The sequence below is a fragment of the Aedes aegypti genome, chromosome 3 (assembly GCF_002204515.2).
Source record: "Aedes aegypti strain LVP_AGWG chromosome 3, AaegL5.0 Primary Assembly, whole genome shotgun sequence".
Taxonomy (NCBI): Eukaryota; Metazoa; Arthropoda; class Insecta; order Diptera; family Culicidae; genus Aedes; species Aedes aegypti.
In genome coordinates this window covers 274,963,156-274,989,190 of record NC_035109.1, presented here as the reverse complement: position 1 = coordinate 274,989,190, position 26,035 = coordinate 274,963,156, and the positions used below count along the sequence as shown (strand labels likewise).

The window sequence follows — 26,035 nt, the reverse complement described above, 5'->3', positions numbered from 1 at the left end:
AAAATACTCATTAACAAAGAATATAATAATAAAAAAGCTGCTAAAAATATATAAAATCACCCTCTTTATTTTTTTTTTTCAAAAATTACTTAAAGAAGATCTCTTAGACATCTTTGGAAGAATTCATGTGGAGTAGTTAATAATCCCTTTGGTCATTTTTAGTCAATTTTACGTATGGTAGTAAATATAGGCGATATTTTTCTAATAGAACTGAAATTGAAGAGATCTGTGAACAAAAAAATAAACACATTCTTGACAACCTTCATTCAAAAATCCTAAAAAAAATTCTGGAGGAATTCTCACAAGAATTCGTCAGAGAATTTATTGAGAAATCTATAATAAGTTTAGGACGCATACCTGGTGGAATTCAAGTAGACTTTTTGACGGATTCATAGAGAAATGGAATGGAAAAAAATGATTCCTCAGATAAATTTCTGGAAAAATCCCAAGATAAACGTTTGGTTTAATTACTGTAAGGGTTCTTGGGAGGCCAATAGCAAAACATATTTTAAATATTCCCGCAGAAATTCTTACTGATCTCTGACAAAACTTTTGCAAAAACCTCGGAAAATCTTGAAGGTAGTTTATGATAAATTCCTCAAATAATTGATAGCATTTTTGAAATATTAGAGAAGTTCTTTCAAGGAATTCATGAATTTCTCAAAGAAAATATTTGATGTAGTTCGCAAACTACATAGACGTAAAGTTGGTGGATTTCTTGCTAGAATACTGAACGAATAGTAAAAATAAGCCTTTAAGATACCATTCGAGATCTCTTTCTCAAACAAACATAATTAGTATTTGTATTTCACAAACAGTTTAGGCCTAAATCATGATCTAAATTCTCAGTTTAGTCAAACAATTATGTTTGACTCGGTAATATCATGTTGAAAATTGCGCTATGCCACGAAACGCGGGACGTCTGGTCACTTTACTTTAAGAAAATCTTAGAGAAACCTCTGAAAATTGATGAAATTCCTCAAAAAATCTCTTAGCTATTCCGTAGAGGATTTACTACCGACACATCCGTTTAAATTCTTGAAGATATCGCTGGACAGTTTTCTAGAAGAAAATGTGAATCTTCGGGCAAATTTGTGGTGGAAGCCCTGCAATAATTTCTGATAGAATTCTTAGTAAGAGAATTGCTGGAGGAATCCCAGGGGAAATACATAGCTTAAATACTTTAGTGAATACCTGACCCAATTTATAGAGATATTTCAGATAACATCTTTGGAGCAACTCATAGACTTTCTGATAGGCTGTTAGAAACTTTTGAATGAGTATGTTCATTAAAGAATCCATGCTGATTTTGAGATTCTTATAAATATTTAACTAAATTCATTTTCCAATACATGAAGGTTTACTAACAAAATACCAACTGCCCTTCAAAGCACTCTGCGGTCCAATTGACCCCAGAAAACAGACAACGGGTTAGGAACAAATGTTTTTACGGAACTGAGGGTATCCTTTCGAACGGGCGGCGGTGCAAGCAGAACGAAAGAGAGCGCACCACTACAGTTGACCGAGCAGGCACAAAGTTGCCGGCGCATACAGGCGTAGACCGGTTTTTGCGCTGTAAGCTCCGCGCGCCGGCTAGCAGGAACCTGAACTGTCAAGCAACCGGCTCACCTTTCATACGAGTACGAACCGTCTGACTGAGCGGACACACACGTGAGAGCAACGTTCCCCGGAGTCACGAGAGGATTTTAGTTTCGCTCTAGGTGCTGGTGCCTAGTCCAAATTGACCGTTTTCGCTGACCATTTTTTTGGACCTAAGGTGATTCGAAATTTCGCAGCCCAGAACAATAGTGGAAGTGACGAAAAAGCACACAATTTGGATTATCAAAATTGCTCCGGTGTTTTTGCGTGTGACACTAGTGGAATGAAAAAGTTGCAATACTTGGAAGCAGAACAGTGCGCTGTGAAGAACTGTGCAAAGTAAGGAAAGTTAGGCAATAAGTATGAATCGATTGTGCAAAGTTGCGAAAATCGAAACAAGGATTAAGTGATCGAATCTCGAGAGGTGGTGCACAATTTGCCTCCCGAAAACGGATGAAAAGTGCTCAACAACAATCACCGATCGCAAAAAAAAAACTCGAAGAAAATTGCTCAGTAGAGCCTGAAGAGGATCGCGCACATGTGCGAAGAGACTTGCGGGAGCAGAATATTGGAGTTGTGTTGTGAGCAGTCAGCGAGAAACTCCCGGACCCGGAAAGGTAAGTGTAATGGAACAACGATGTATATACGATTGCATGTCGAGTGCTGAAAGCACTTCAAATATTTGCCTCCTTAAAAACGAAACCCTCCAATTATCGCTTACGGAGTGGGAATGCAATTCAGTGAGGTATTAATATTAATTTGCGCACTAAATGATGGCGGGCAGGATGGACTCCGATTGTGCGACGGACAGGTTCTTTCCGAATTATGGTTTTACTTTTGAAAATAAAAAGCTAAGATTTCTTACTAATCATATTCTGTGAGTGAAAAATATTTCTATATAAAACATCATTGAATAAATAATCAAAATAAATTTGAATTTATAAAATTTATAGTAAACATTATCTAACAATATAATAGAAAGTAATAGTAAGAAATTGATAATAATCGATAATAACCGAAACTTGTTTCATTTTAAAATTTTTAAACATTGAACAAATTACTACTAATCACTTATCGTAATTTTGGATAAAATAATCAGTTTTCAAAGTTTTCCATGTCACTATTCCTCACCATTCAACGCCCAACTGTAGCTCCTGTAGTCAATGTGCAACCATCTGTTCGGTGTAAGACAATCGTCTTCCCGTATGGTTGCTTGCATAAAATTATGGAATTTTTAATAAGGATACCATTCCGCCGCGTCTGCGGTGGCCTTCGAACAAGAACTTTTCATTGAGAAATGTTTCGATCCACGAAGGCAGCAGCAACCGACATCGGGAAAGCGCATAGCAATTACTTACCGAGTTTGCCGACACTTTAATGAGCACGTTTCTAAATGTATTCAGTATTAATGGTTGTTACAGGGAGCTGCAATCGATCCCCGGTAGTAGGGAACCGAGTATCCCATTTGAATCCAGATGTGTCCGTTTTTCGCGGGGCAATGGGAATCATCAATTTTAGGCTCGTGAGGCTAAGCCGATTAGGCCAGATTAATTGGGTTTTGTTTTGATTGGTCACCAGCAGGGACAAATGGTTGGTGATGGCACTTGGTTTTGGTTACCATAGATAGCTATCGCTACCCAATAGCAAAAGGTGGCAGTAATTGATTAGGCGAATCAGCGGGTGGTCGCATTCCGCATTACTTGGAACAGGGTTTGAATTTTGTCGTTATTTTACTAATGATTGGGTTTGCAGTAAACCTTACGGATACCAGCAGTTTTTGGTCGTCAGACGGTTGGAAGTCCATTGTAACTTTTGGTTTGGAGAAAGTAATGGCTGTACGATCGAATCAAAGCTACAACAAATCATCTAGCGGACTCCTGATATTGTACGAATAGATTGTTGATGCAAAAAATCTTCTGGTACTCTGTATCAGGGATTGCAGTGTTTCTCGATTACTTTTTCAAATCGACGTAAGTAACTTTCATACGATTTTGAGAAAATCAATTGAGGAGAATCAAAATTATTGATCTAAAATGAATCTCTTTTCTAAAATTGTGTTGCCGTGTACATCGTCTCAGTTTTGCATGCAATCAGCTCGAATTAAGGGATTTTTTTTACTTTCCCACAAAAATTTGATGACGAAATGATACACAGATTCATTCCATTACTTACGACGTTTTTGTACCAATGCAAGATTGCCTCAAGTAGTGTTTTGTTTGGATTCGTGGTTATGTCACTTTGTCTCTCCATTTAACATAAAGGTGAAAGAAGTGGTAAGGTTTCGAAAGCTGAAAATCCGACTAAAGTCGTTTTTTATGTCCGGAAATTAAACATTTTAAAGTGAGAACCGAGTAGGTTCAGTGTGAAATATTAAGAATTTTGTCTGCGTAACACAAGGGATCGATAATTCGGAGTTAAGGGTGTTTGAATACTTTTTCTAGATTTGTTATCATTTTTGGACTAACAGGTGAAAAGGGCAGAACAAACATTGCAATCCGAACCATTTCCCTTCCGACTAATCCCTGGAAATATTCATCGCTAACTGGTATTTCTGACTTCCATGGATGCATCTACCGGTTAAAGCTGGGCTGAAAATAATCCATACGTTCGATCTATATTCTTTTAAATGTGATTCTGTTAAAGTTTGACTTTGGTTTGATAGCGAAGACTTTTACACACAATTTCAAGTTTTACACCATCGATTAATGTGTTTTACAATTAGTTAAAATTCACGTGTGAAACACGTTGATCGAGCTTGTAGAATGTTTTCAGTGTAGCTTATCACCTTTTAAGTACAATAGTTCTGTAGGGAATGTTCCAAATTATTGTATCTTTTGTTCTTACTGGAATAAATGAAATGAAAAATGAAGTATGCAAGAATTAGTATTTAGTAAAATGGAAAATGAACGATTGATTTCGTGTGGCTATTGTAAGCTGTCACTAGGGTTTTCTAACTATTAAAACTTTGCAATCAAAATTTGTCAATTAGATTTTTTCAGTTCATAGACAACCACTAACCAATACACAATGTTCCTCGTAGCCAGGATGTCCAGAGTGATAATTAAAATTGCCAACTGTCAGTTTTGACAACTGTGAACATATAGACCATTGCTTTGTTTAATGTTTGTTATGGTTTGGTTATCAACTTTTGAAAAAAGCAGAGAAATCATTTATAGGTATCCTGCAAGCCTCCAAGCATGAAATCAGTTATCTTATTGCGACGCATGTTCGATTAAAGATTATAAAAATAAAAGAAAACTTCGCTTTATGATTACACTCTCGATTCAATTTATCCGAAAATGAGTGAACACATCAAGATGCTGACTACGCTAGAAGTCGTCCCTTGCCATGGGCCTAGTTTTTCTACAGAACGTTTCAAAATGCAAACACTTCGTAAAAAAGTACACTTTACTGTCAAAATCACTGATAAAAAAACAGATGGTAATTTAATTATAATTCGTGAAAAATTCTGAATTGACATTTCTGGACAAACATTTGAAAAGGGCCCAAGAGGTCTTAAGCTTTTTTTTCAGGAACGTTGCTGTTGAGCTCTTTTTAGTCCGCCCACGCAAACTAACATCGGATTTTCTCTAGACAAAGATAAGTATTTGGTCTATATTTTCATAATCGGAAGGTTTTAAAATATTCTATCGGTGAAATTTTTTCCATACATTTTGTATGGGCGGAAATACGTCGAAAACTTGATTTTCATGGGATTAAGTATGAAAAATGTCTAAAAAGTGGAAAAAAATCAAAATTTCACCGATGGAATATTTTAAAACTTTCCAATTATGAAAATATAACCCAAATACTAAACTCTTACGAGAAAAAACCCAATGTACATTCGATTTTTTTAATCGTCTGGTTCAGACATAGCGTGTGTTCGCTCTTCCTGATAGTGAAATTGATGAGCGCGATCGAGTAGAACTGGGCGTAACAGCGGCTTGCACAGCCAATGTTTACCAATGTCGATGTGCCCTCTTGAAATGTTTGTCCAGATTAATGCAAATTTGATAGGCACTTTAGTGTTATTCTTGGAAGTAAATCTTGTAAACCGTATCGAGACACTGTTTACTTTTCAACACTGAGGTTGTTCCTATCGGACATTTCGAAGAGACACGAAAAACAAAATACACTCAAAATTTGAGTTTAAACCAAAAAAATGAGAAAACATGTGTGTTTGGTCTAAACTTTTGCGTTTGGTACAAAAATTGGGACAGGGCTTAAGGATCCTACTGGAGCACTTCTTGGGAGAATATTTAGTGGCATTTCTGAACAAATTCTTTGTCCGAATTTTACGCGTTCCAAAAGTTCTTTTTTCAGGATGCGATATTCTTCTATCAAATTCTTTCTTTACTAGGAATATTTGAACAGTTAATACAGAGTGCTTCAGAAATGCTCATCTGAATAAATAAACAAAACACATCTTAGAATGTCAGCAAGAAATACCACTTGGTAAGAAATTTCTGCAGTGATATCACCTATAACTTACCTTACCTATAAATTCCACAAATAATTTCATGAATTTCATCACAAGTTTTCTCTGGAATTCTACTGAAAATTCTTCAAGAAATATGAATGTGTTAAAGTTTGGTATACTGGAGAAATGATGTCAAAAAGCTTGATATGAATTCTATATGGAGCTTATAAGAAACTTGATTAGAACAAAATGCTTGCACTTAATGCCCCATAAGTATCTCCTGTATTCATTTTGTTAGGAAAATCGTTTAGCGATATTACTAGGCAGACCTTTGCGATTAGTCTTTCAATAATTATTCCAGAAAATTCTTCCAAATTTCATGCTTCTAAGAATTTAACAAAATAATTTTACATAATCTCCCACATCTAGTATCAATTTGATGTTATAACGGCTTCGTAGGCCAATTTTCAGTATTTAGTCGATAGGCAATTGATCAGCCATTAAGTGATGTTTGCGTAAAAATACACTTTAGATGTGAATAGGGTCCTAAAGCCTTGTCCCAATTTTAATGCCAAACGCTTAAGTTTAGGCCAATAACACATGTTCACTCAATTTTCTAATGTTTTCCGTTGGTTTGAGTCCAAAAAACATTTTTTTAGATTTTGTCACACCCCTTGGCTTAAACTCAAATTTTGGGTGCATTTTGTTTTACGTGTCCCTTCCGAAATGTCAGATAGGAACAACCCCAGTGTTAAAACTAAAACCCCTGTGGTGTTTTTGTCGATTAAGTGAACGTCAAACATGATCTTATGTGTCAAGGTTCATATATGGGCCCAATTTTTAAATTAAATTTTAAACATGATATAGCCGTTATTTGAGCGGGAAAGATTGGTAAAGTAGTTGCAGTGAGATGCTCTTTCGTGTTATTGAATAAAAACAAGATTTCATTAAAAATTTTAGGACTCAATTGGAAATTTGCCCAAAATAGTATTAATTGTAACCATATCAAATTATGGTGATCTTTGCCAGATTAAGCTCATTTAACTGAATTTTGATATTATTGATACATTTTAGACAATTTTCAAATTTTACCAATAGATAACATACGCTCTAAATTTGGAAGTATATTTTACGAAACTACAACTCTGTTGATATTGGTGTTACTTTCAGGTGTTACGAAACCACCTCCAGTCAAGAATTCATTCATAAAATAGGCTTTCAGTTGCTAACAAACGTCTCGTAAAACGAAGTATTATTATGTATTTCAATTCTAGAATCTTATAAAAATCCACTACAGACTTATGAAATTATACTCATAACATAAACAGATATAATTTCATAAGAAACACTTCTTGGTAATCATACGCATTGATTATTGACTTCCATGAGGCAATCTATTGGAGTACGATTTTTGTAACAATTTCATGCGAAAATATAATGAATTACGAGGGTCGATGTTAAGAACATAACATTCACGATAGAGATTTATAATGGACGAACTACCTTCGGGTAAAAATTTCTCCAAAAATGATGCAGCAGTTCAGCATTGAGATTTATAAACCTTCTTATGATAATGATTAGTATCACTTGTGAAAATGAGTCGCCTTTCTAGAAAAACACATAAAAAAGAACTTAAGAAGACATAAGAAGTAGCTAATGAGACTCACACGAAAAACTTGTAAACTTCAATAATTGATCATTGCGTTCATAATATGAATGGGTATTATTTCATAAGATTATCTTAAAATGGTCGAGTTTCTCACTAAATTTCGACTACTTACCACGAGAAAGCGCAAAATAGGTGCGCATCAGTTTGTTTTGATTTGGTTTTGACGACAAGTCAGTAAAAAACATCATCTACTGAATAGTCGATAATTGTTGTTTTGAAATTTCTCATCGTAATAGGCTGTTTTTCATCACGCCAATCTGTCATGAAATGGCCTACTTTCCTGCACTGAAGTATGCAGTGCGGGAATAGTCATTACGTAACTGAAACCATTGCTGTAATGATTCATTACGCAACGCTTTCTCATTACGCAATTGTTTTGAGTTGCGTAATGAACCGTTTACGACTCGTGCTGTAAAATTCATGATTCTGCAACTTGTTCCGTAAACTACTATTACTGATTTTTCGGCCTGTTCGGTAATGTTGCAAATTTGGGTCTGACAGCTACCGTAGTTTAGTCAAAAGTAAAAATTAATACAGAACGTCAGAAGTTTTTAATCAAAGAGCTGAAAGTTCGGTATTTTTTATGAATTACAATTCGTACCCAGTATTAAAAATTACCGAACAAGCAAATCGTGATTTAGTGTGTTCATTGGTGTTTTCTTTACTTAAGAATTTCGTTTTTACTGTCACTGAAAAAGAGCCATCTATTGCTTTTTCAGTTTTGAATATTGCCCTATTAGAAAGAAAGGATGGATGCAGATAGGCTATCGACATCGATGAATACACCATCTTCTATGGTGACAGAGGGCTCGATTGGCTTGTCAGATGGATCGGGCCCAGGACATCCTGTCTATTGCAAATCGCTGCAGTTGATATAGGGCATGTCCATAGGCTGGATGAAGATCATGTCAGTAAAGCCATTATGAAGGAACAGTGTTGAAATGCATGAAATTAAATTAAGAGCAACATTTACAAAATGTTGTAACACTTTTCACAATATAGAACGTTTCTGAATATGTTCTAACGATTTTCGAGCACAGCTTTCAAAGGAGACAACCCCGTAATGATCCATTTTAACGACAACCATAATTTTGCCTCAAACATAAACAACGGTACTAACTACCACCACTCATTTAAAGCATTAGCGAGTAAATTATTAGCAATTACCACTAATCGCCCTGCGATGAATATTCAAACGACAAACCGCACAAATCCTACTGCTTAGCGGTCTTTTTTTTGTTCTCTAAACCAGCTTCCAAGTCATAAAGAGACATCAATTTATGAACCGGTGGATTCACTCTCCAAAAATGACAATGATTAAAGAATTAACTCTTTAATTCATAATTTATCGGGTCCGGACCGGAGACAGGACAACAAAAGCTGTGCGGCGGCGGAAGTAACCCTTCGATTCCAACCCTCGGTGCGGACAATGCCCCGATAAAGTGTAACGGTTGCGGGCATTTAGCGTACGGGACTAGTGTCATTTTTCTGTCAACGTCAAGAACGTTTTGCTTTGTTCTCCCGCTACGCCACGCTACGGCTACCCCTTTCCCTCTATGGATTGGTGTTGCAAAAATGCACCGTGTAATGAGGAGGAGTGTTTATGTTTTTTCTACACACTTCAAATTTTTCGCACTCTCTGCTCGGAGCTTTTCCATGTGTCACACCGATGCTTATAAAAGTAAATTACAAATAATAGCTAACTTGTACCAGCATGCAAAATTTTACTGAGGGTGAAAAGGGTGTAGCATGGATTCAGTTTGGGTGCATTCGGAGCAAAAAGGGTACACGAAGAAGGATCGACGCATTTGACGTTTGACTGACGTTTTGTGTGTAGTTCCTGGGCCCTGGGATTGATAGTTGGTTTCAATATCACACCATGCAGTCGATTCCAAACGCACCCAAATATCGAGTTTCTTCCATTGAAACACGAAAGGAAAGAAATGAAGGTTCATTCAGTGCAACTAAATCTAATTTATTCCCGAACCGAACCCGAAAGTGAATTGCATATTGATTATTTATTTACTGCCGCCAATGTCGGCCCGTCATACACTGCACGAAAAGAACCCGCCGAAATGGGTGCAAATTATAGGTGTGGCAGTTGGCTTTAAAATTTCTTCCAACTTTTCGAGAAAAGGAAGGCGTTTGAGCTAATGATTCAATTTCCGACCGTACGCATAAATTATTCCGTGGTAAATCCTTGAGCAAGCAAAACCTGTGGGAAAATTGCCCCAATCTTCGTCCTCATCGACCCGAGAACGAACTGTCATCATTCGTTACACATGCCTAACCTCAAACCTAATTACGGCTATTGTCTTTTCGCTTCTGATGGGTGCCCCTGCCTGCCTAGCCGGAAGGTTAACAACGATGCAATGGGATGTGAATTTTTCGGTTTCTTCGATAGTTTCGTCCGTTTGCCGCATTCGACAGAGATGTAAAGCAACAGGCGGAAAACCACAAGTTTATTAGTGCTAAATCTGGAGTGTTCGTTTCACACCATTGAACATTCTTTGGTCGGTTCTGTTTTTGGCGTGATTCCCGTTTGGGACGGATTTCTGGTTCGGAACAACTGTTGTTACCATAAAGAAGCGCAATCCATTCAAATGGAAGCGGCTTACGTTACAGAACATAGATAATCCCTTCGGTGAAAACCGGGTAAGAAAATGCAAATTCGACCACTTACTGAAAAAGATTATAGAACACCTGAAAGCAATTTAGGCCTAATTTCCAAAAAGGGACCACCTCAAAACTCGTTTCCTTCCCATTGGCCCTTTTCGCTTGTTTACCTTTCCGATCAATTTCCAAAGGAAACATTGTTTCTAACGACAACTCGGCGTGTTCCGAAGCAAGCGTTGAAGCGTTTCCAGTTCGTTTGTCCGTGTATTGTTTGTCACCTTAGTTTTGGTCGACTCATCGCGGTCAGGGTGCGCAATATCCTGCTGTGAGCCAGTTGCGGCCACAATAAAACCTGTTCGCCGATTCGATTGCAGTGCCGTTTCTGTATCGAATCGCTATTGTTACCCTCCAGTCAACCGATAGTTGCTAAATGACATAATTTCTTTCTTTTCTGGTGGAAGTATGGTATGGTATGATAGACAATTTAACGCTTGACAGCCGAATCCGGATGCACTGACAGCCAGAATCCGCGAAGAGTAAACAATTGGGGCTGACACAATCTGCCAAAAATGACGCGGCCCGAGGTTTGTTTGTTTTAATGATTAAAAACTTTCATCGCTGTGTTTGCGGAGCTATAAAAAGCTGGAAGGTATTTTAACGGATGAATAGCTGGGGTTCGTCGGTGACTGATGCTGAGGAAATCAATTAATTTAAGGGAAATAGCAAAACTAGAACGGAAACAGGACACATATTTGATGTCACATCAGAAAATGTAGATTAACATTACAAAATTTACACTAACCTAAGATTATTCGTAATTTATGCTACTAAGATATAAAATTAATACAATTAATATTCAATTAATCATTAAAATAATCAAAACGGCCGCTATGAAAAAGATAGATAGCGCCACCGTCTTGTGTGTTTGACAGAACTGCAATGCTATCACAATGTTAAATCGCATATATTGTGGCACCTTTGTTTTGATGCGATGATTGCCACAAAAAACACCATAATAGTTAGTTTAGGGTGATATCGAGACAGTGTAAATGCGATTCAAGGACCGCATCGAGGTAGCCATGAAACCCAACTGTTATTATGAGCTTATGCATGCTATAAAACGTTTGACTTTTACTGTGCGCCTTGTTTTCAAGTTGCCCGTAAGAGAGAGCGAGACAGCACCAACACACGGCGCACAGTAAAAGTCAGAAGAACAAATGAATTTATAGCACGTGCAGAGCCTCATGGTTCTCTAACTCGATATCGAGGTATCAAAGTATCATCGAATATCAAGTACGAGAGTTAACTCTCTCGATGTTTGTTCTTATAGAGTAAAGTGAGGCAAAACTTCGAGTGGGGCAAGAGATTATTTTTAGATTTCTGTTTTTTCACAAGCTCAGATGTGTGAATCTCGGTTTTCAAAGTTTGACCGAGACTTTGCTAACCAATTGTTCACCGAGATTTTCTAAAATAAATGTGTAATACATTTTAAATCTAGTTCTCATGGTTTTATTCAAATTGTATATTACAAACTGAAAAATAACAACAAAATGCGATTTTTATGCATAAAGGCGTACTAGTCACTGGCGGTTACGAGTACACAATGATATGTTTTCAAACAGCACCGTCATTATGAACAATTTTCTGCTGAGAGTTCGACTGTATTTTCAATGAATGATGAAATATCGGCAACGCAGTCTTTTATGTTAAAAACGAGTTTTATTATTTAACCCAATGTTTCGATGCAGGTATGGCGTCTTCTTCAGGGGATCATTTTTCCCCTGAAGAAGATGCCATACCCGCGTCGAAACGTCGGGTTAAATAATAAAACTTTTAACAAAAACGACTGCGTTGCCGATATTTTATCAATCATTATGAACAATTTAGAAGGTTTTTCGTGAAATTTAATGAAATTGGCGTTTGAGACAGATTTGCGATTATGTGTATGTATATCATATGTCATTTAGGCAAATTACAGTTTTTTTTACTTTCCCCTCCATACCAAGGGGCTTAAATGGCTTAATCTTCCAGTTTTGTTTTTTTCCGCATCTTCATGCAATTATGACTTATTCATCGCTATACTAAATTCACTCGGTCCAAGAATTGTGACTCTAGAGCAGGGCCAGAACACGTGGGGAGCATACAAAAGCGTGCTCCCTTAAAATGTCAAAATTCTTGAATCGAGTGAATTTAGTACACCGGTGGACAAGACCTGAGACGAGACTCGCGAAGACGGTCTTTTTTCCGCTGATAGCTGAGTTTTTTCTTATTTTACTTTATGTTTATTCCAATCATGTGCAAGCCGTACAAACCTTCAAATTAACCTCTCAGCAAAAAATGATTGCGTTTGCATCACACCGAATCATGAATAGCCTTTTGAGTGAAATTTTATACCAGCAAACGTAGCAGACATTAGAAATAACAAATCTTGCATTTGGATTCATCAGCAACTTTGGGAAAAACTGCTCCATCGACTGAGGTTTTCAATAACAGTTAAATACAATACTTTTCACTTTTGCAGCCATAAAAACGGCGGGCTGCATTTGACGTTTCGTGACAGCGGAATCTGGGCTGCATATGACGTTGATATTTTTCCTCTTCGCGAGTCTCTCTCAGGATAAGACCATCAACGCACTGTGCGACGCGACATGGCATTGGCAAACTGCACCTAGAGTGTCAGTAAACAAAAGTGACGTCATGTTCCAGTTTTGACAGGTCTCATGCTCGATTGGAATCCGAATTCGTATGGAAATGACAGTTCGCCACTGTTGCAATTTTGACATTGATGCCACTCTTATTTAAATTCACTCTGACTGCACCATGTATGGTCTAATCCGCCAGTGTACTAAATTCACTCGGTCTGAGAATGGACCAATGTACGAGTTCACTAATTTGACATTGCGATGCCGTATTCACTCGTTGGCATGGTCACGTAAATACCATGGCAGCGCTCAAACGTCAAATAGTGAACGCGTGCATCGATCCATTGTGACAATTGAGTGGGGTACGCTCCCGTATGATCCCCACGTGATCTGGACCCGCTCTAGTGTCAAAATTCTTCGACCGAGCCTGTTTTGTACACTAGTAGGCCGTTCTCTTGGCCAGACAATCTAGTGTTCATCCTCGCATAATGAACTTTTTTACTGCGAGCCGTGTTTACAAGAAAAATGAACGATTTTGCTGCGCATTTATCCACTCAATGTTCATCCGGTGAACATTCATCCACTGGATGTCATTCTATGTAAACACGGGCCATTAGGAACAGAATAAAAAAAAGTCGACAATAAAAGAAGACCATGAATAAGTCCATGGGCCTTTTGTGACAGATCAGCCTATACATTTGTTTACATCGGTGGAGGACCGGTGCAAACACAGGACTGTCATCTCTATAGAAGAACTGTCAAAGTGATTCGTGATCAGCTTATTTGAAACGTCTCGTAAAAAGGCCTATTAGGCATTTCACGGCGAAATTTTCTCTCTTTCGCTCTTCAACAAAACTTGAAAACAATGGTGCCAGTGCCTGTCAAGTTTGACAGGTACTGGCACTGTTGTTTTCAGATTTCTCGAAGGAGGGAAAGAGAGCGATTTTCCGATGAAGTCACCGTGCAATGCGCAATAGCCTCCTTTGCAATTCGTAAACACATTGTGCACGATAAACCGAAACCTCTCAAAGTTATGATAAAAAGTCATTACCATTATCCGTCTTTCAAAGAGCAAAATGTGTTTTTCACTATTTTCATTGATTTCTCGCGTATAAGAAGGGCAAAAAATAAGAAAAATGTATTGTTCTGCTGTACTTCGATTACTGTATCTACCAATTATTTATTGATATGATAATGACTTTGCATTGAACCTGCATCGTGTTACGATACATAAACTGAACTGTATTAAGAAAATTTGTATATTGTCGGCAATTTTGCTCATTTTGCCGGCTTAATCATTAAAAATTTGACAGTTTGATGGGCTTTTATGCTAAAAACATTAATGATTTTTAACTCTGCTGAAGATGCCCTTAATTTGTCTTTGGTAGAACTGTTATTCTATACAGCGGTATCAATCTAGTACTTCACGGAAAATTTAACCACGGTTAAGTGTCGAAGTTTTGCATTCATCAACCAAAAAGGACCTATTGATATGCAAATTCATCACAAATGGTTGGCTAAATAGGCAATTACTACGCCGCTCAGGTTCGCAGCGACAGCAGCAATAAAACGGTTATAAATCTCAAAAATCACCCTCTCTCTCGTGTCGAACTGGTGCTGAAAGCTTCAATATTTCAATTAAATCTAAACAGTTTCAATTGTCCCCAGATAGATTGATTTTTTTTTTCTTGTATCACACATTGTGCATTTGGACTCCCTTCCCACACCGCTCGTCGTACCTGAGGACCAAAGCCTCGTTTATGCTTCTGCACGTAACATTTGCCTAATCTTGAAATTTATCGATCATTAAAAATGTTCAACCCCTCTGCGCTTCAGATTCTCCGGGGTCAAAAACAATGGCTCTACCATGAAGTAATAAAAATTTGTACGGAACAATTGAATTGCAACACCAGCCAGTATCCGCACCTCAAATGATATTTTATGCGCGAGCATAAAAAGGGTTCCCTCGGCTGAGTGTTTGCGTAACCGCTTATCGCGTCATCATCGTTGAACTCCGATTTGGATTTGAGGAGATTGCTTCAGGTCGCTCATCCACGAGAAGAAAGTCATCAATTACCATAAATCAACACGTGTATACGTGCTTCCTAGTGACCATCTTCCCTAACGAAGATGCACTTTTCTCCCGAGAGAATTTCCATCCCCAGAATCAGCATCGTTTTATCCGCGCGCGAGGTCGCGATTTGACCTCCTCTGGTCTAACCTCTTGCCGCGTTCTTCTCCTATCGAAAAAGCATTTTCCTCCGTTATCTTGAGGGGTGGTTCCGAGGCGAAGAAAGTACTCGTTGGATCAAGAGGAGAAAGTCAACGGCGGCGAGCGCGAGTCCGAGTGGACGTGTTAACGACGTGGAAATAAAGTCCGAAATTTATTATCCTTACGGGGTTGCGCAAGGATACCCCTCGTTGCAAAGTTAGAGCGAGCAATAAACGAACTGACCATATGGTCGTCGATGGACTTTCACTCCGCACGCTCCTTACATTTGAAAGCGGAAGTATGAGCACCACCAGGGTGGCGGAAGAACGCGAATCTAATGCGGTGGTCATGCCGAATCGAGATCAAGGAGGGTGATTTTCGGTGGTCAGTTGGGAATGTCGGAAAGCGAAAGTTGGATTGCTTGGGCAAGATTACATGTGTCGTATGAAAAACACCCTTTCTCCGTTTGTTGTGCGTAATAAAAGGATGGATGGTTGGATGGATAAGTTGAGGGGAATACAATGCTATGTAGGCAACCAAATCCAAACTCTGGCGATAACTCTGCTATCTCATTACCGATGGATTTGATCGCTGTGTGACGGCTCGCAGAACATTGCACAGTCAATGTTTTGTCATTTAAGTTGTTTTTTGGGAAATAGATCATCAGATGTTCAGAAAATTCACTCTGAATACAACAACCTGAGCTTTATTAGCTAGCTAGCAAGCGTAGGTGAAAAGCAGCGAGACTGAGGTCCACTGCGTTATGTTATTATTTAGCGTTACGCCGGCGTTCAAAACCTTAAACCTCTTCAAACTTCTGACAAACTACAAGAAGGCCTTATTCAATAAATGTCTGCTAAACCGGAACAAAAACAAAACAAAATGCTCGCGTGCTCGCGAGTAAACGAAGCTAAAATGATTCGTGAACGTGTTCGGAGCTGCTCAGAGTCAACGCGCTTTTGGGAAAAATGCTATTTTCCCTCCGAGATTTTTGGTTTTCAAGGGGTTTTGGCTAAAAACTGGTAGTTTACTGCCGTTTAGCTGAATATGAAATTGATTTGTCTGTCAAACTCGTAATTAATCAATCCTTGATCCTAAAATAAACAATCAAATCACGGTTTCGCTAGATTTTCGAAAGAAACTTTTTTGAAAACCATTGTACAGAATCTCTATAGAAATTTTTGGAATTATTGAAAAAAAACTGGTGTTAAAACTTGAATGAACTCTTGAAGATTGCATGGAATTTTTTTCAAGAAACTTTTAAAGAAATGTTTGGTATAACTGCAGAAGTAATACTTTGATGAAATGCTGTAAAAAAAACAGATTTGTTCGAAGGACCCCTCATGGAATTTTAGATTTCTGGAAGGAAAGGTAAATGATTTCTTGAAGGAATCCACATGAACAGGTGGATGAATTCTTGTAGGGTTTCTTGAAAGAAAAACCTTAAGCTATTTTTTTCAAACACTCTGGAAAAACCTTTGTGAATTTCCTCGGAAGAAATTTTGTAAACATCTTTGGAAGATCGCCTAGATTAACAACGGGAAAAAAAACGGGGAAATTACTGGAGGTAGTGACTTTGAAGTGCTCAAGGATTTCCTGGAGAAAATTCTGGAGAAATTCCGCTAAGCATCCTTTAAAAATCTGGGAGAATTGGTAGAGAAATCACTAGAGAAATGTCTGGAGAAATCCTGAAAGTATTCTGAACAAAATCACTATCACTATAATTCCTAAAGTTTTTCCTCGGGGAACCTGAGACGAAATTCCTAAAGAGCCTGTTAAACCCGTTATAGTCTCTGAAGGTTTCTTCGGAGTTTGGATTTTCGCACAATTTTGCATCAGAATAAGCAGGAAGAGACTTTAGAGGCCTTCCATTCAAATAGAGACTTGCATTAAAATGGATACAAGTCGCTAAATAGAAATATTCTAGCAGCCCCGTCTTCAGGATCATTCATGGAATTTTGATATCATTCATATTAAAAAAAACTATGAATATCCTTCATATTTATATCTTTTTTAAGTCAATCTTATTAAACAAATTAGACTAAACTGACCAAGTGTTTCCAAGTGATGGATTGGAGCACCTGAAGGAAACTAATCACGAAATTGCTTCATTAGCCACAAACCATCTTACCACCCACTTCATCGCCCACAGCTTCTCAACGTCCAAAATTGATTCAAATCTGCCACATTCCAGGGCACCCCACAACAACCGCCCATTCTTTCATTAGCAGTAAACACGCATATCTCTCGAGACATCGCCAAAACATCTTATCGTGCCTAGTCATCATAATCATCATCCTCAATGTTCGTTGGCACAGGGCACAAATTGATTCTCCACAAGTCCTACCGGGGAAACATCGTTCCGCGTTGACGACGACGGCCAACGATAGCTGCTATTACCTCTCAGCCATGTACCGTAATCCGCGGGGAATTTGATCACGTTGGAATCGAATTGCAACTCCTTTCAATCTTCCCTCAATCTACTCATAAACACGATGTTTATTGATTGTTTTCTAGTTTTTCGATATTTAAAGATGATTGATGATTTTAAACGATTTAATTTTTTAAACAGTTTATTATGCATCAAATGTTGCTCAACTTTTAAAACTTTAACCAGTAAAATTGAAAAAAATCAGTTAAGAAAAACCGTATTCGTTTTTCAATAATAAAATTTCTAATCCCGAAAAAACTTGCTTCTATCACAAGAAAGATGTAAAAATGTGACCATTTTGCCCCCACTTTACGGTTATCGGAGAAAACGTGGGAAATCCTTCCCGCTGTGTCGCCTGGAGAGAGCGATATACCCAGACCTACTTCCCTGTGACCGATTACGCTTGCCGAAGCTCAACGCGCACGTAACCCCGTGTATAGTGTCTTCTTCGTCTTGTCGTAGCCCATGGCAGAAGACGACGCAAGGATCCAACCGTCACTCGGTCCCTTCCTTATATCTATTTCTTGGCTCTGTTCCTAAACGGGACGACATAGGAAACGCAACGAATCTAGATCACACCCGGCCCCTGGTCTATGGTGGCGGACTTGACGTGACGAGAATGTGTCAGGAGAGTGAAAGAGTGATTTTTCTTCCGGCAACTTCGGAAGAATGTTATTTTTAATTAATTGAACATGATACGGATAAAATTATCCAAACATTTTTCATTCGGGGGAAAAAAGGGGTATCGCACTCAGATTCTGGGAGAGCGGTTGTGTTTTTCTACTGCTGTTGGGAAGTGTATCAAAATATATGTATCGTGTTTCGGAATCGGTGTCACTGGTGGGACAAAGAATTCAATCGATCCCGGAGGAATAATCAGAATTCAGAAAATTTGATGTCACTTTTTGATGTTCACACGAATACATTTCCAATGGCGTAGGAATCGGGGGCCAGGCTTCTTCATGAACACTTAAAACCCCTTTGCCCCATGACATTAACTATAGAATGAGGAATAATTTTGATTTCAGTGGAATGTTTATGAAGTTTAATTGTGGTAACATTATGCTTAAAAGATGAATAGCTGGTGGGACTGGAAACAGGGTTTGGATTTTGATCCGAATAAGCCGATCGAACCATATTCAGAGAGTGTAACAGTTCATGAATCATAACAGTTCGTGGCACATTGCAATCGGAGAGCCCTATGAATGTTGATATTCACTCTCTCTAATTTGGTATGTGACGACAGAGCGTTCAAGAGCAGTACCTCTCACACAAGACACGGACACCGTCTTCAGCCATTTAGCTGCACAGACTGTAGCTTAACACTAGCAACGGACAAGCATGCTCCAGTGGCACAGCCACGAAACATTCTTGACTAAAAGTTTCAATGGCTAAAGCGGGAATCGAACCCACACCCCACGACACGATGCGCTTAAATGCTTGACGACACAACCGCACGGCCACGAGGCCCAAAACTACAACGGTATCGAGCCATTCGGGTGATTTTTGTATTGCGTAAAATTAGTAATAGCGTTCATATTTTCTGATAATGCAACCTAAACAATTTTAAAATAATCTATTGGATCATCGAACTCCACTTCAGTTGCACAAAGAGCTCTGAAAATGGAAAATATTCGCCTCTGTTTCTTGATCAGAATGAGAGTGTGTCAGTGAATGTAACACGTGGTGACACACAGTGATCGGCGCCAAACAGTGGGTTCTGTGTTTTTTTTTTCGTGGCTAGATATATTCCACAAACGATAAATGTTATGCGTGTTGTGTGAATACAGGCGAATAAATGGGTTTAAATTTTGGCTCGTGTATCATCGTTAAATTTTCCAAAGCATGACTGGAAATCACAGTATACATGCAATTATAAAAAAAAAATCAACAAACAAGCCTTTGTTATTTAACAGTATCTGTAGGAATGTTGCCAAAATATACTGAAAATTCTCCCCTGAAAGTCGACGCAAAATCAATTGAACTTTCAATTCATTTCTTGAATTCCTCAAGATGATCATCAATTCATTTTATTATAGTTTCCATAATTTTGTTCTGGAATTCCCAGAAATGTTCTCAAATCCCATAACTCATTTTTACTATTTTTTTTTTGAAAAAAAAATTGGATCTTGACAAACATTCTTTTATTTATTTTCCTAGAAACTTCTATAAAACCATTACATTAAAGCCTATATTAATAGTTACAACTGTTTTCAAGAAAAAAATTTAATTAAAGAATAAAGAAATACTCAAATAAAACCCATAATAACTTATTTAGTTGTTCCTGATACCGTTTCCTAAAATTGTACCTAAATACACATTAAGGTATGACTTAGTTTTCGAAAGTTCTCAAAACTAAAAATTCGCATGCTCTTCTGAATTCAAATCAAATGAAATGGGAAAACGTCAAATTTATGAAATATGACTTTCGTTGAATTCTTCATAACTTTGTTATTTTTCAACCAATTTTGAAGCTCTTAGCACCATTCTCTTCAAAATTAAATTTGTAAATTTTTTTCAAAATATCAAGTTTGACCAAAATCAAAACTAGTCTTGAATAAAAGCAGCTTCTCCTAATATTTCTTCTCTTTACTAAAAAAAATCACTTTTGTTTGACCATAACTTCGTGAATTATTAATCAATTCCAAATCTTTTTACATGCTCTTGAATTCTGCAACGCCTGATCATGAACTATGATGATGAGTATTTTTTAACACATAAAGTTTGATTCGTGTGGTAAATTGAGCAAATGAATTGCCGAACAAGCTGGTAAACTTGCATTCAAGTTGACCGAAATCGTTAAATAATGCATTTTAAACATTCAATATTTCAAAAATCAGACCTGCTATGATATTTCTGAAAACGGTTATAAATCCAGTACCTATACATTAATAGCGGTAATTTGGTGCTTGAAACAAAAAAGTGATCCGCAGTGTAATCTGTTATTGACTCCAAAACAAGCTGGTCTTTTCTAGGCCTGCTCCAGAAAAAAAAACAGCTGTGCCAATTTACATTTTCCCAAGAGTTTGGCATCACTGCACAGTCAGGAAGTCGTAAATTTTGGCACCTTTCGGTCTCGATTTTCGATTTCCCAAAAAAAGGTGTCCCTCACAGTAGGTGATTAGCTACACAAACGGCAGGAACTTTCTCTCGTCCCTTGAGTTGATGCATCTTTGACGAGTTCGAGATTTGGCAATGCTACTTCTGTCGAGCTAGGAGAAGAATACAACTTCTACCAACCACCGAACGGGAGTAATTATCGATGGTCATAAAAACACAGTCATTTCCTTCCGGAATTGCAGGGGCCTACCGACGAGGCCCATTGTCTCGAATTTATGACGATAAATATTGCGCTTGGAAACTAGACGAAAAAAAGATGGGAAAGGAGAGAATGGATGATGCACTTTTTTGTCTCGTCTTTCTGTAGTTTTTTTTTGAATGATTCTTTCAGAAGAAATAAAACACAAAAAATGGAATTAACTGCGTTAAGTCCTATTACGGAATTATCTAAGGACATGTTTTTTTTTCTGCGCCCTATCGCGTCGTGTCACAGTAAAATAAAATTTATAAACTTTGATTCGATTCGTTCGGAGAACAAAAAACCGACAGTAACTCTAACACTTCCTGGGTGACATTTTTTCCCTCCTTGATCTCCGACGATACCCACGTGCATTTGAAACAGAAGAAAGTATATTCAAATGTCAAGAGGCTTCTGACGTCGCGTCGGTAACCCGCGTTCTTCCTCTGAGGATGGGATTTTTTTCCCAGCATCCACCTCTGGGATGCACCATTTTTTTTCGTCTGTTCCAAAACCGTTCTGCTGTCAAATGTCAGTGAGTCGAATCTTGTTGATTCGGATCGTCGCAACGGGACTGCTCCCGATTTGCATTCGATGCTAATTATAATAAAATAAATTTCAGGCCGACCTTTTCGGTTGGTGCATAACGTCTAAGCCCTGATGCTGATAAAGGATTAGGCGCATCTTCAGAGAAGCAGGAAAAAAATGACGAGGATGTTACCGTCATGATTGGCTTGTATCTGTCCCAGAAGATGGATAGCAAAAAACTGATGCTTCACGATAGCAGTCAACAGCTCTCAGTGGTTCCCTTCTGGGGTACCTCAAATATAATATTACTTTCTGTATAATGGAGAAATTACTATTTGTAAAAATATTGCATACGTTGCAGTATGATTTACATATGGATCCATGAACTTTCGCAGTCCGAGAGTTCAAATAAACAAATTTTGGGGGTTAAAGATTGTTGAAGTTTGATCATTATGAGCTACCACATTTAACAATGGTATAATGTGTGGTAGTCGTCAGATTCTACCAAAAATGTATAAGCTTAGACAGAATCGTTCTGAAGAACACGTAAAATCAACCAAGAAAGCACTGAAAGCTGGAATAGATAGATAGAATTGTATTGTAACTAACTACTTCTCCACTGTCTTTCGAGAACCTCTAAGATGGTTTTAGTCTAGTTGGTTAAATATCATCCATCCAATCGTATTACCAGCGTTTTTGCGGAAGTGCAGAGGTTTCAACGGTTTTCACAAAGCAAGTATCACGCCGAAGCATTCGGACATATCCGACGCCAGAATTGTATATGTATTGGTAAAGTAAAGGCCTTCAATTATGCTAAGGCTCATCTTCAATTTGACTGGATAATGATTTCTCAATTTTTGAGAGGTGCTTGGAGCTGAATGAACTCCCCTTGTGTTTCAATCAGAATCCTCTGAAGACACCCTCAAACGTTAACGATTCATACATAATGACATTCGTATGTTACAGGGCACTGCTTCGCCAGTAATTAAAATTATTTAAACAACATAAATTCCAAACGCAAACAAAAACATAAGCCAAACGGCGCAGTGTCATTCGAGTGCACCCGGAAAGCAATTTATTAGCTATAAATTTTCCACTGCGAAAGGGTTACCCATATAGCATCGCAGCCATCCTGCGTTTGAGCACGGATTAAGAACTCTAATGATGCTTCCAGCTCTCGAGAAGCAACCGACCTGAGAAGTAAATCCAGCGAAGGATGAAGGAAACTGTTGATTTTTTTTCTTCAAGAAACAGAGCGCAGTTCCAGAGCGTTCCAGTGCAGTGATTAAATTAAATTAAAATTATAATATTTGAAGCAACAGCCCTCGCAAGGAGCAACAACTGTCTAAGAGGGGTCCACGGAAAGGTGCGCTTATCTGATGCCCTAGTTCTGGCGGTCCATCTCTCATCTGTTGTGTAGCATCTTGTACTCAGGCTGTCGAGAGCTGGGAGATGAACCTCATCCGCATGCCGTCCCATTTTGTCACAATATCCAAACACACACAATTACGGCGACGTCGTCGGAATGGCAAATGGTGCGCCGAGAGATCAGGGGTCCCGGATGGAAAATTTATGATGTTCCTCGGCGGGTCGACAGGGACTGGATTTGAATATTTTATGCGATCGAAAAACTATAAATTTCTCCGAGTGGCTCCTTGTTCTTCCGGAGCGATTCATGGTCAGCTTTGGCTTCCGAAAAAATGGATGCGGAGTGATTTATTTCACTAGATTACACTGGTTCACGATTTTTCACTATTTGCGATGGGTAAACTAGCATTTTTCCACAAAAATGCATACTTTTACAGATATTTATCATATTTGGTCTTTAACTAAAACCAATCATCTTATGAGATCAAACCACTCGCAATTGAAATTTTCACTGCAGCTCAGATATAACATAGACATATTACTATAATTGAAGAGTGTACGGAATCAAATTGCGACACACAAAAATATTAGACGAAATTCGCACTTTCCACCAATCATCTCCAAACTTCAGGGAATAGAATATAACATGTTATGACTATTCGCTTCTTTTTTGTTTTATTCATTTTGAATTCCATATCCAAATGCACGAACTTTTCTCTTCACACTATTTATAAGGTCCTGTACAACACTTTGACCAACTTTTTTTTTGCGTGGCAGTCAATTTTTTCTTTATATCTTCCTCCTATTTCGTAAACAAATCCACATTGAACAAATTATACCCAAAATTTCAATACAAAATTCCCAACTGTTAAAAAGTTAAGCCATTTAAAAGTGGTGCAATTTGTTCAATACTTCAAATATTAGTATGGTTTTGAAAATATAGTTAAATAATATTTAAATAACGTCAATGAGGTATTCGAAAGATATTGAGGACTGCTTGAGGTTTTGAGCTGCTACAAAATTATTTCTATGTGAAATCGTGTATTATTGAAGTAATGTAATCATTTTGGTGTTTGTAGAATATGCATGAGAAATTATTTGAGGTATTTTACTCTTTATGCAGGGCTCATTCATTCCTCATTCACGTAGTAAGTATTGAAAATTGCTGCGAATACCTCATCTTGGTAGGCAGCACCAATTTTCATCTTCTCGGGTTTCAAGTTACTAAAAATCTCACATTTTACAAAAAATGTTTTGGATATACAGTTAACTCTCCCTTACTCGATATTCTGTATCTCGATATTTCCCCTAACTCGATGGAATACACGGTCCCTTCAATCCAGCATACTTTGATCCCTCTGTAAGTCGATACCTCTCTAACTCGATGTTCCCTAACTCGATGCGATCTGTTTCAGTTTCCTATGCAAGTTTACCTCTCTAACTCGAGATTTACATGAAAACTTTCAAATATTCCCCAAATGTTATTAAATTTCATAAATTTGATAATTATGATTATAGTGATAATAAAATGAAGTTTGACAAGTCATTTCAGGGTGATAAAAAATTGAATTTTTGAAGACTGTGCAAAAAGTGTCACGCTGCTAAATGTACTAAAAATTAACTATTTTTCATATTTAATTTACTATTTTGAATTTACTTTTTCGAAATAATCGAAATTTCAAAAATTGAAAAAATGTGTTCTGTATCTCGATACCTCCCTAACTCGATGGTCCCTTCAATATCGAGTAAGGGAGAGATGACTGTATTTTGAAATCAATCAGTTTTATTGAAAGTTTTTATTGTAGAACTTGTATATCCGATCAAATTGAACTATTTTGCAGAAGAGCATTGCAGTTTTTTGAAAATCAACGATAACTTAAAAGTTACTGTTTTTGTAAAGCTCTTAGCTCTTCCAGCTTAGCAAATTGTAAGGTACTCTCACGTTGCGTTGAAAATTTCAGATCAATATGAAAATTAGAAGCCGAGATACAAGCCTTCAAAAGTGACCACCGTTTTTCCATACAAAATGGAAAAACAGAGAATGTCTATTTTATTGTATTAAGTACCGCCGTGCGGGGTCACATTGGGCCTAGGGGGTGGCCCAAAGTCACCCTTATGGACTAATGTCACCCCGCACGACGGTATTGTAATTCTGGTTTATTCGAATAACACCATATTTTATTAAAATTAAAACTTTGTTACTCTGGGATGATCAACTTGCGCTTTCTTTTCAAAATCTTTGTGTACATATTTTATGAATAAACATCGTTTCGCTCGAATGCACTTTCTTTTTTATTCGTGACCGATAATTTTTAAACAACTGAGAGTTTTATTAATAAACTGCAATTAGTTCTCATGTAAATTTAACTTTTTCTTCTGAAGCTGTTGACGGCATCGAACCCTACGTGTTCGTTTACCGTAATTCAGATTAGATTTAAATAAGAGTAGGGTCAATGTCAAAATCGAATCAGCGGTGAACTGTCATTTTCTTACAAATCCAACTTACAATGGGTTACATGCATGCCCTGATTCGCTACTCACCACATAGTCACGCACTTGCGCTAGTGTCTATGCACGAAAAATCGCTAAAAGGTAACGCGAAAAATATTTGTATGGTGAAATGCATCTAACGAATTATTTCTCAAAATTGGGAACTATTTTCGAAAATATATTTGGTACCGATTGTACGTAATGATGATGACTATCACGCGTACCAAATATTTTTTTCGATTAAATCTTCCATTCAGAAGACATTTTAAGTTAGAATTAAATGAGAAAACTTCTGCTGATCAACTGTGGACATGAGCAAAGCAGGTAATCCATTGTGTGCGGTCGCAATGCAAATCCGGATCTTTCGATATAAAAAAAACTTGCTTAAAAGCTTGGTTTGCTTGCAAGTACTATTTACAGTGTTTTGAAATCGTTCAATACTCGTTTGACAACAGCTCGGAAGACGGGAAGCGGAACAAAAACGGATTCGAAGAACCACCAGTAGCATGCAAAGGTGAAACAGATATTATTCCCAATGGAAACAACAAACGACGATTATAGAAATTTTCGAAAATATTGGACAAAACCAACTAAATCGGTTGCACAGAAGTCTGCACTAACACTCATGGCTGGAGTTAGCTCAAAAGTTTATCAATTTTTCATGCAGTCCAATTGAGTTATGATAATTTGGTTTTTAATGATTAACGATATAAGAAATTTATTAAAAAAATAGTGTTACTCGAATTAAACTTACGGCAAATT

The 26,035-nt window shown here is 37.6% G+C and overlaps 1 protein-coding gene across 1 annotated transcript in view; it reads left to right on the top strand.

The window, feature by feature from the left end:
* Positions 1-1,643: 1,643 nt before the first annotated feature.
* The window catches only part of LOC5565486, an 81,836-nt gene continuing 57,444 nt past the window's right edge, over positions 1,644-26,035 (top strand). Inside the window, exon 1 of the mRNA XM_001649809.2 lies at positions 1,644-2,216. The gene's annotated coding sequence lies outside the window, so the exon portion shown is untranslated. The remainder of the gene's footprint in view (positions 2,217-26,035) is intronic.